The sequence below is a fragment of the Juglans regia genome, chromosome 6 (genome assembly GCF_001411555.2).
Source record: "Juglans regia cultivar Chandler chromosome 6, Walnut 2.0, whole genome shotgun sequence".
Lineage (NCBI taxonomy): Eukaryota > Viridiplantae > Streptophyta > Magnoliopsida > Fagales > Juglandaceae > Juglans > Juglans regia.
In genome coordinates this window covers 10,454,749-10,465,091 of record NC_049906.1, presented here as the reverse complement: position 1 = coordinate 10,465,091, position 10,343 = coordinate 10,454,749, and positions in this window count along the sequence as shown.

Here is a 10,343-nt window from a genome sequence, read left to right as displayed (position 1 = left end):
CAAAAACTCATAGTTGGTTTTCATGGTTTAAAGCAAACGGGTGTGGGCTTGGGTCTTGGTCTTTTTCTTGACTCATTGGTCACGACTTGATTTCTAAAAGAAATAATTCAGCTAGTCCAAAAATTTTCTCGTCTCATAAAAAACATTTTAACCTAATTATCAATACCTAAGAAAACAAATCATAAACCTCCAAAACAAAGATTTTAAGTCCGTAGTCTACTCCAAAAAAAAAAAAAAAAAGAAAACTCAAACACACAATTGGGTTTTTCATATGCATAAGTCGAAAAATATATAAAAATCGGGTTTGGCTGGGTCTGGGTATTACAGTCTCAAACCTCTTGTCATACTAAACTGCTGCCCGAGCACTTGGAGAGGATTACCCAGAAACTGACTGCATCTCCATCATTTTTTCCTCCAATTTGAAAGAAAACACACATTAAGTAACATATTAAAAGAAATAAAAATAAAAATAAATTATTCAGATGTTGGATAATTTATTTAACAAAATTAAGACCAATTACATAATTATCTGCAACTATAGGATCCATCCACTCACTACACTTATTAGTGTAAGCACCACCATAGACATGAATGGGGGAAAAGTTTTCATGATCATCACTTTTATAATAAAACGACATTAGCAATTTTAAAAAGATAATGTTAGTACCTACATAAAAGAATATCAGAAAAATAGATGAATTCTATAATTTTTTAATTATCATTTTTTCAATAAGACGGTAGAATGACCTTGAACCAGCACGATGGTGGACAGTCAGAGTGGATCTATTCTGTGCATTTGTAGAACTAAAGTGCTACAAAATTAATTAAGAATATTAATTGTATTATATATACATATCATATATAGAACGAATATAGATATAAATAATTAAAGGATATAAATTTGGAATACCTGATAATTTGGAGATGCGAAAAGATCACAACACTTTCTCCAATCGTCTAACTTCATCTACTGGAAAGGGGACAGTGCAGCCTCTTCCAACGTCTCAAACTTCTTGAAGTGGTCATGACATCTTCCCTTGTGATGTCAAAATAGTGTAGCCATCTACTCATTCACAGTTCTCAAATCCTCGCTATGGCCAAAGTCGAGGTCAAATTCATCCTAATAAGTGAATTAGGTCAAAAATATGATATACTAATCAAGGTGAAAAAAATGTACTCTCAAAGTAAACTCATCAGCACACGACTTCGAATGTGCTCCTTAATCTCATTCGGAACATCTCACCATGAGCACACATAAAATGGAGCATAAGCTCGGACTACTCTGCCAATATAGAAGGAAAGCATTTCTGCACTATCATCCACCCCTCCAGTGGAATTATCAGGAATGGTGATCTTGAGTTTTTCGTGCCTTTTATTTTTCTCAAGAGAGCTGCCACGTCTATAGCCACGACTGCGACGAGCACATGCATGAATTATATGATAATAGTAAAATTATAGTTATTGAGACAAAAGTATTAATTATATAATTATTATCAACGACATTTCCTTACTGGTAGGTGTCGACTGGCTGTTAATCTTCAGAAGTAGATTCCTCGGATGGGGAGTCCTCAATGGGTTCGGGACTTGGACTTGGCAGGGGAGGCACATTTTTTCGTTATCATTTTGGCAGCATTCTTGAAAATGATTAATTATATAAAAAAAAATAATTAGAAGAAATTATGAAAAGTATAATTTTCTATAGTCTTACCTATATGAATAAAATATTTAGTACTTTTATTCGTCATCTTCAGATGTATTTTCCATGCTTGTTCCAGAATCTCCCTCAATAACATATTCGTCGTCATCATCAACCTCTTTTTCATCCTCCTTATCCACTTCCTCCCCAGATACGGATTCGTCTTCTTCTTCTTCTTCTTCTTTCTCACTGACTTGAATTGAATGAACATTTAATACGGACGGGTCAAGATGGCCGGGTGAGACGTCATCTCTACATAAGGGGAGCAACTCGAGTGCACCGAGGCCAACAAACAAGTTAATACCCTTTCCATCTTCCTGGTAGGCCTCTACAATCGAAGTGTCATCTTCATCTCCATTATTCTCGTAATCGGCACTCATTCCTACTTCATATATATTTTGAGGGACAAAATTTTGTATGACTCACCAAGTTATCTCTCCAGTATCTTAATCAGCGCTTTCCATTGGATCAATCAAGTAATAGATTTGGGTAGCTTGATAAGCCAATACGAATGGATCATCTTCATACCATTTAGATGCAGTATTGACACTCGTAAAGTGATTATCCCTATGTATCGAAACCCGACCACCGCCTAAATCCCACCAATCACATTTAAAGACATATGTTACAGACCCACCCAGATATTTCAATCCGATAATATCACGTATGACACCATAATAATCAATGTCATATGTTCCATGACTTCTCTCGACCAACACACCACAGTTTTGAGTCTTTCTATTACGTTCATTGTCCAAATTATGGAATCCATAACCTCGAACCGTGCATGTAGTATATCGAAATGCTCTATTTAAGGGACCATGAGTCAATGCATATAATTCAGGAAAAACTGATCTGGGATCACGAGCACGTTCTTCCAAAATCTAACAATTGAAATAGTATATATTTCTTAAAAGTTGCCCAGAGTTAAAAGTTTCAAAATGTTGTATATATATAATTTTAGTTCATACACGTTGTTCAAACCATCCGGAAAATTCTTCCTCGTGTCTTGCCTCTATATTCTCTACGCCTTCTGTCCTAAGTTTGTCCATGTGCTCACTGTATATAAGTGCAAAAGAATATTATTTTGAGCTCAAAAGTTATACTTAAACTTGAAGAAGCTAGAATTATTCGAAGCATGCAACGACATACTTGAGATAGTCATTAATCTCCCGAAAATTATTTAGCACATACTACCGAACATTACCCAACTCTCCATCAATTAAATCGCAACCCATTTGTGCACCCAAGGGTCATACATTCTGCGAAAACACTGATAGCTCACGAGGAGGCGAAGCAGCAAGATCAGCATTTCACTCTTGACAATTAAATCGTGTCTCAACACCACGAAGATATAGAGTGGAAAATGTTAACCATTCATCATGTATATAGGTCTCTGCTATTGAACCCTCAGCTCTGGCTTTATTCCCAACAATGCATTTCAGTCGACCTAAACATCTCTCAACTGCACTGCACCGGTCCACCCAACAATACCTCTCGGGGTAAATGTATTGCTAAATAGACCATGACATCAAAACATTATGGTGGAAATATCTGCTCGAATTTATATAGTATAGTAGCAATGTCTTCTTTCAGTTTCTGCAGCATATCTCGATTTACTACCAGACTGCACAAATCCTTAAAAAACATACAGAATTCAGATATGGTGATACGTCCATTAGATGTCAGCTTCCCACGAATTTCCACCGGTTTCAATCCATTAATTTACCAGTCATCAGGGCTCACACATCTACTGATATTTTAAGCATAACCATCTGGCAACTTCACACCTTGCAACCATTTGTAGAAGTCCATCCTTTCTGCCCTTGTCATCGTAAAACATGCATGCAGCATGACCAACCTGTTGCCTTCCACCCACAAATGTAGATTATGTTTAATTCGCATTCTCTCAAGATCTTTCCTCTTCTTGATCGTGTCCTTCGTCTTTTTGTTAATACTCATCAATGTACCTAGTATATTGTCACAAATATTATTCTCTATCTGCATTACATCCAAACCATGTTGCAACATGTATGATCACCAATATGGCAAGTCAAAAAAAATACTATGCTTTGTCCAATTCAATTCTGATGTGCCTCGTTTTTTCTTGTTCTTTCCCCGTCCTTTGCTAAAATTGTTCGCTCTAACATGCACCAATTGTTCCACTATCTCTTCCCCAAACAACTCATTCGTGCAAATATATCCTTTACTCTCCCATCAAACTTAACAAATTCTCTTCTCCATGCATGATTTATTGGTAGATAACGTCGATGACCCATGAAACACAACTTCTGATAATATTTTAACCACTAACTAGCAGTTTCTTTATTACATGTCGGACAAGCTAACTTCCCTTTAGTACTCCAACCGGAAAGATTCCCATATGCTGGAAATTCATTTATCGTCCACATTACCGCAGCATGCATCAAAAACGATGTTGACATGAATGCATCATACGTTCTGACACATGTTTCCCATAACTCTTCAGCTCTTCAATCAACAGCTGCATGAATACGTCAATGTCATTCCCAGGTGATCTCGGGCTGGGGATAAGTAAAGTTAACAAAAGGTTCGGCGCCTTCATACACCTCCATGGTGGAAGATTGTACGGAATCAACACTATGGGCCAAGTGCTATAACTTGTACTCATATTTCCAAAAGGGTTGACTCCATCAATTGTGAGTCCTAGGCGCATGTTCCGAACTTCTATCCCAAACTCTAGGTATCGATTATCGAAAGATTATCAAGCGAGTCAACTAAGTGCCTCATATATGCGTCATCCTTAACTTTTTTCTCCTCATGCCACCTCATATCGTGAGCTGTTTTCTTACACAATTTTCTTACCCTTCCACTTCGACTCTCCGCATACAGGACATACTTGTTTCTCCTCGTTCTCCTTCCGGAACAAGACAAAATCATTCTTGCATCTATGTATGGACTTGTACTCAAACCCTAATCTCTTTCTCAATTGTTTCGCTTCATAAAGTTCTTCAGCAATGCAGACCCTACAGGAAGCACCTCATTAAATAAGTTCAATACCATGTTTATTGCTTTCGTAGACATCCAACACAATGACTTAATGTGAAGCAACCCACAATAAACGGCATTTTGGAATGTTTTGTACAGCCTGGATAAAGCTCGAGCTTTGCATCTTCTCACATTGCAACGAAATTTTCAGAATCAGTCCCTTGGCCACTTGAGGCATTGTCATCAACCTCGTTCATCAACATCCCAGCTTCAATGTCACCCAACATCTCCTCCATCGCATCTTGCTCATAATCATCATCCATGTGCCGCAAATAATTCGGATAACCGAATAATACATTCGTTGATTGTTCATACGGCTCACCATGTAGTACCCATCGGGTATACCCCAGATTCATACCGTTCATAAATATATGACTTTCAACTTCATCCAACCCTATCGAACACAAATTTTTCCACCCTCGACATGGACACTTAATATAACCATAACTATCAGTAGAGGCCCGAGCAAAATCAGTGAAGGTTCTTATTCCATGCACATAGGGTACGTAATCCTTTCCAAGTCTATTACCTAGACGCATCCAACTTTTGTCCATTTCTAAAAACATCTATCTATTAGTAACACATACATAGAAAATTCACATGCATGTCATGCTCCAATTCTCATTTTTTTTTATAAGATAGTTGGTCCTAGCCCATTCGAGATTATATTATTCATATTGTACAAATCTCGTCACTCTACTACTTTCCACGTTAGTAGAAATTTCGGCAGCATTTCTCCACAGTTCTCCAAGTATACATGTTTACATAAAGGGTTTGTGATCCTACGAACAGTATACCAGAAGAACAGTAGAGGAAGATACTAAAACTTCATATTAAACGTGGAAAGTAGGAGTAACAAATGTAACGCCCCGTCCCAGAGGGTCTGGAGAGTTAACTCATATCACCTAAAAATCATTTCCAAATAATACTTTTAAAATAAACCAGAGTCTCCATAACATATTAACCTATTCGTTCAACACAAATATCCATGTTCTTACATAAGGGTACATCAGTGGTGTCTCGTTGATATATATAAACCTTTCCACAAAGACTAGAAATATTCATTACTCAACATACCAAAATCACATAAAATATCAACGCTACCAAAAGACTCTTCAAAAGTCATTGTACCCTAAGGCACTTAGTCTTCTATGATCCACAAAACTTGCAAGTACTCCCTATTCCTGATTCTCAGCTGTTGCATCAAAATTATCTGAAACACATTATGGAGATAAGGGGTGAGTTATCAACAACTCAGTAAGCAGAGAACATATACTAGCATGTAAACATGAGCCTTTTCAGAAAGTTCAGTCTACAGAAACAAAACATTTTATTTTTATATGCAGATCTTAGAAAAACGTGTTATCAGAAAATCAAGGTGACTTTTCAATCTTTTCATACTCAAGTCAACAATTCATATTTAAGGTTCCATTTCATATTCAAAAACGCTTTGGCATGACATAACTGAACATCTTCATTTTATCATATCATATCATATACCATGTTTAATCCCCGTGGTAGGGTTGTGCTATCCCTGGTGGCCAAACTAGGCAGTATCATGTGGTGAACTTCCCCTTTTTCAATCTCGGAGTCCTGAGTGTGCACACAGGAAAGAACACGTAAAAAGACCACTTTGTTTCCGAAGTGGGTGCACTCATATCATATCATATCATGGTGGTACCAACCATATCACGTGAACCAATATCATCATTTCAGAACCATATTCAGAATAAATAAGTATGCTAAAGTTTTATCATATCCATATCATATCAAAACACGTGCGAAACATATTCATATCATTTCCATTTGATTAAAAACATATCCAAATTATTTCATATCACATGCATAAAAATCTCAATGATATCATATTCGCTCTTTTGCATATTTCATAAACATGTCAAATATTGCTCATATCTACACAATGCATGTCAGAAAATTTTTTCTCTTTTTCGTACAGATTTCATGAGTGATGCAAATAAACGACCGAGGTTGATTTTTTTTTTCTCAAGTTTTCATTTCATCACAAAATATGCAGAGTTTTTAGAAAGTCAACCTCAATCTCAATAGTTCGTATAAAAACCTAGCATAGGAACCCCGCTTACCTGAACGACTTAGTTTTTCAGAATTTTCCTCAAAATGTCGAGTCGACTATAAATCATCACCTATAAAAATATTCACCTAATTTCCGTAAGTTTTCAATCAATCATGGATTTCGATATTTAAGCCTAAGCTTCTAAAATAACCTATTTTAATTCCTCAATACTTAAAATTCTCTTAACTATAAATATCATCACTTTCTAAATTCATCAATATCGACTTAAACGAATCCGTACCGAAAAGAGAAATCGAATAAATATTATGATAAATTAATAGTGAGGTCGTATTATAGATTAATAAAATACTATGGCTATTTAAAATCCCATAAAATAAGGCCAAATTTAAAAAAAAAAAAAAAAAAAAAGAGTTCAATTGAAAACTAAATAGCTTGAATTAACCATATAATAATTTTTTTTTTTTTTTTTTTGTATAATGGAAACCAAGCCCATTCATTAAAACAAAATCCATTAAACTAAATCCACGTAACAATATATATGAAAACGGATCAACATGTAAAAACACTTAAAAACAAGTTTGAGGTGTTTTACGGAAGAGTCAAGACCAAAGGCCTGAAGGCAGTTTCGTAGTTACTAGGAATATCATGACCATAAAGTTTAAAACTACATGTTAATATTTTCAAACAGTGTAAAGTTTCTGCTTGTTTCTATATAAACATAAAACTCAACAAAAGGAAAGAAAAAGAAACCAAAAGTGGAGGTGCGACGAGGCTCACCGTGAGGGAGAAGTGGTCGTGGCAGAGAGAGGGGCGTGCGATTCAGAGCGAGAGAGAGAGAGGAGAAATCTGAGAGAGAGAGAGAGAGAGAGAGAGAGAGAGAGAGAGAGAGAGAGATAGAACTGAAACCGAGAGAGCGGGTAAAAGTGAGAGAAGAGGTGGAGGGGGAGATATGGCGAGGGAGTGTCTATGGCTTACCGAGGGGCAGAGGTGGCTCGCGGTGGACTGATGGTGGTGTGACAACGACTGGCAGTGAGGATTGCCAAGTTGGCGGCACACAGATGGAGGGAAAACTCCTCTGTTTCTAGGTGTGAAAACAGGGGAGGGGAAATCTTAACCGGCGACTGAGAAACCGGACGTGGAACTCGGAAGGACGGTGGCACACGGCTGGGGGAAGGACTCCGAGTGATTGAGGTACCGGCGAGACTGTGTGTGGTGGAGTTGCTGCACGAAAATGGCTCTGCGGGTGGCAGTTTATTGCTGTAGACCGAGGCTTCGGTTTGGTGTTTTTGCCGAGAACGATGGTCTTCTGTGAATAGGGAACCGAGCGGCGCTTAGTCTAGGGTTGAAGATGTTCAACACAAATAACTATATATACAAGATATAAATGGTAAAGAGATAAAACCTAGAGGAAAAAGGATGAACAGACCTCCATGAAAATGGAAATAAGAACGTGAACATAAACGATGTAAGGCGTGAACCCGTGCGATAGTTTATGGAACCGTGAACCACGTGCATGGATGTTAGTGGCTGGGTCTTACATCCTCCCCCCTTTAAAAAAATTTCGTCCTCGGAATTTTTTATAAATTGTCAAAACTCCCTTCGAAAAGTCGTGGGTACTTATCTCGCATTTCTTCCTCCAACTCCCAAGAAGCTTCATTAGTAGCATGATTCTTCCACATTACTTTAACCAAAGGCATAGTTCGAGTCCGTAACACTTGTTCTTTCTTTTCCAAAATCCGAATTGGTTCTTCCACATAAGTCATATCCTCCTGAATCTGAAGTGGTTCATAGTCAATAATGTGCGTTGGGTCGGGAATATATTTCCTCAACATGGAAATATGAAATACATTATGCACTCCCGCAAGTGCCGGTGGAAGTGCTACTCTATAAGCCACTGGTCCAGTCCAGTCAAGAATCTCAAATGGCCCAATATATCTTGGGCTCAACTTGCCCTTCTTTCCAAATCTCATAAATCCTTTCATCAGTGCTATTCTCAAAAATACTTTTTCTCCAACCTCAAACTCTAACTGACGGCGTCGTTTATCTGCATAACTCTTTTGTTGGCTTTGACCTGCTTTCATTCTAGCCCGAATGATATCTATCTTCTCTGTGGTCTGCTGGATAATCTCTAGCCCCAAAAGTTTCCTTTCACCTACTTCATCCTAATACAATGGAGATCTACACTTTCTGCCATACAAAACCTCGTAGGGTGCCATTCCAATACTAGCCTGGATATTATTATTATAAGCAAACTCGACCAATAGTAAATGTTGCATCCAAGTTCCCTTAAAATCCATCACACATGCCCTCAACATGTCTTCCAAGATTTGAATCGTTCTTTCTGACTGTCCATCTGTCTAAGGGTGAAATGCGGTACTGAAATTTAACTTAGTACCCATTGCCTCCTGTAAACTTCGCCAGAACTTGGAGGTGAAATGAGGGTCTCTATCCGACACAATGGATACTGGTGCCCCATGCAACCTCACTATCTCCAACACGTACAACTCAGCTAGTTTGTCCAGTTTGTAAGAAACTTTAATGGGTACAAAATGAGCAGTTTTTGTTAAGCGATCCACGATCACCCATATAGCATCTTGTCCGCTCAATGCTCTGGGCAGGCCTGTCACAAAATCCATGGTGATATGCTCCCACTTCCATTCTGGAATTTGGAGTGGTTGTAATAATCCTGCTGGTCTCTGATGCTCCGCCTTCACCTGTTGGCAAGTTAGGCACTGTTCCACAAATTTAGCAATTTCTCTTTTCATGCCATTCCACCAAAAAGACTCTCTCAAGTCCCGGTACATCTTGGTACTCCCCGGGTGAACTGTGTATAAGGAACGGTGTGCTTCTTCAAGAATTACCCTTTTTAGTTCTTCATTAGCTGACACGCATAATCTACCTCTAAACCTTAAAACTCCATCCTTGGAAATGCTGAAGTCAGATTTGTCCCCGTTCTCGACTTCTTCCACTAGCTTCACCAACCCTAAATCCACCTTCTGACCAGCTTTGATTCTATCTATTAAGGTTGGTTGAACTACCAAACTAGCCAAGAGAGTACTTGTATCACTAGTGATAACCTCAATACCAGCTCTTTCTAGGTCCATTAACAACCTATGTTGAGTGGTAAGGGCTGCAGCTGCTGGTCCAGTAGACTTCCTACTTAAGGTGTCGGCTACCACATTAGCCTTGCCTGGGTGATAATTGATCGTGCAGTCATAATCCTTGATCAACTCAAGCCATCTCCTCTGTCTCATATTTAATTCCTTCTGGGTGAAGAAATACTTCAAACTCTTGTGGTCTGTATAGATCTCGCACTTTTCCCCATGCAGATAGTGTCTCCAAATCTTAAGTGCAAAGATGACTGCCGCAGGTTCCAGATCATGTGTGGGATAATTCTGCTCGTACGCTTTCAGTTGGCATGAGGCGTATGCTATAACCTTCCCATGTTGCATCAGTACGCACCCCAAACCAAGCTTTGATGCATCGCTATAAACTACAAATCCACCTCTAGCAGTGGGGACAGTTAACACCGGAGCTGTCACTAATCTCCGTTTCAACTCCTGGAAG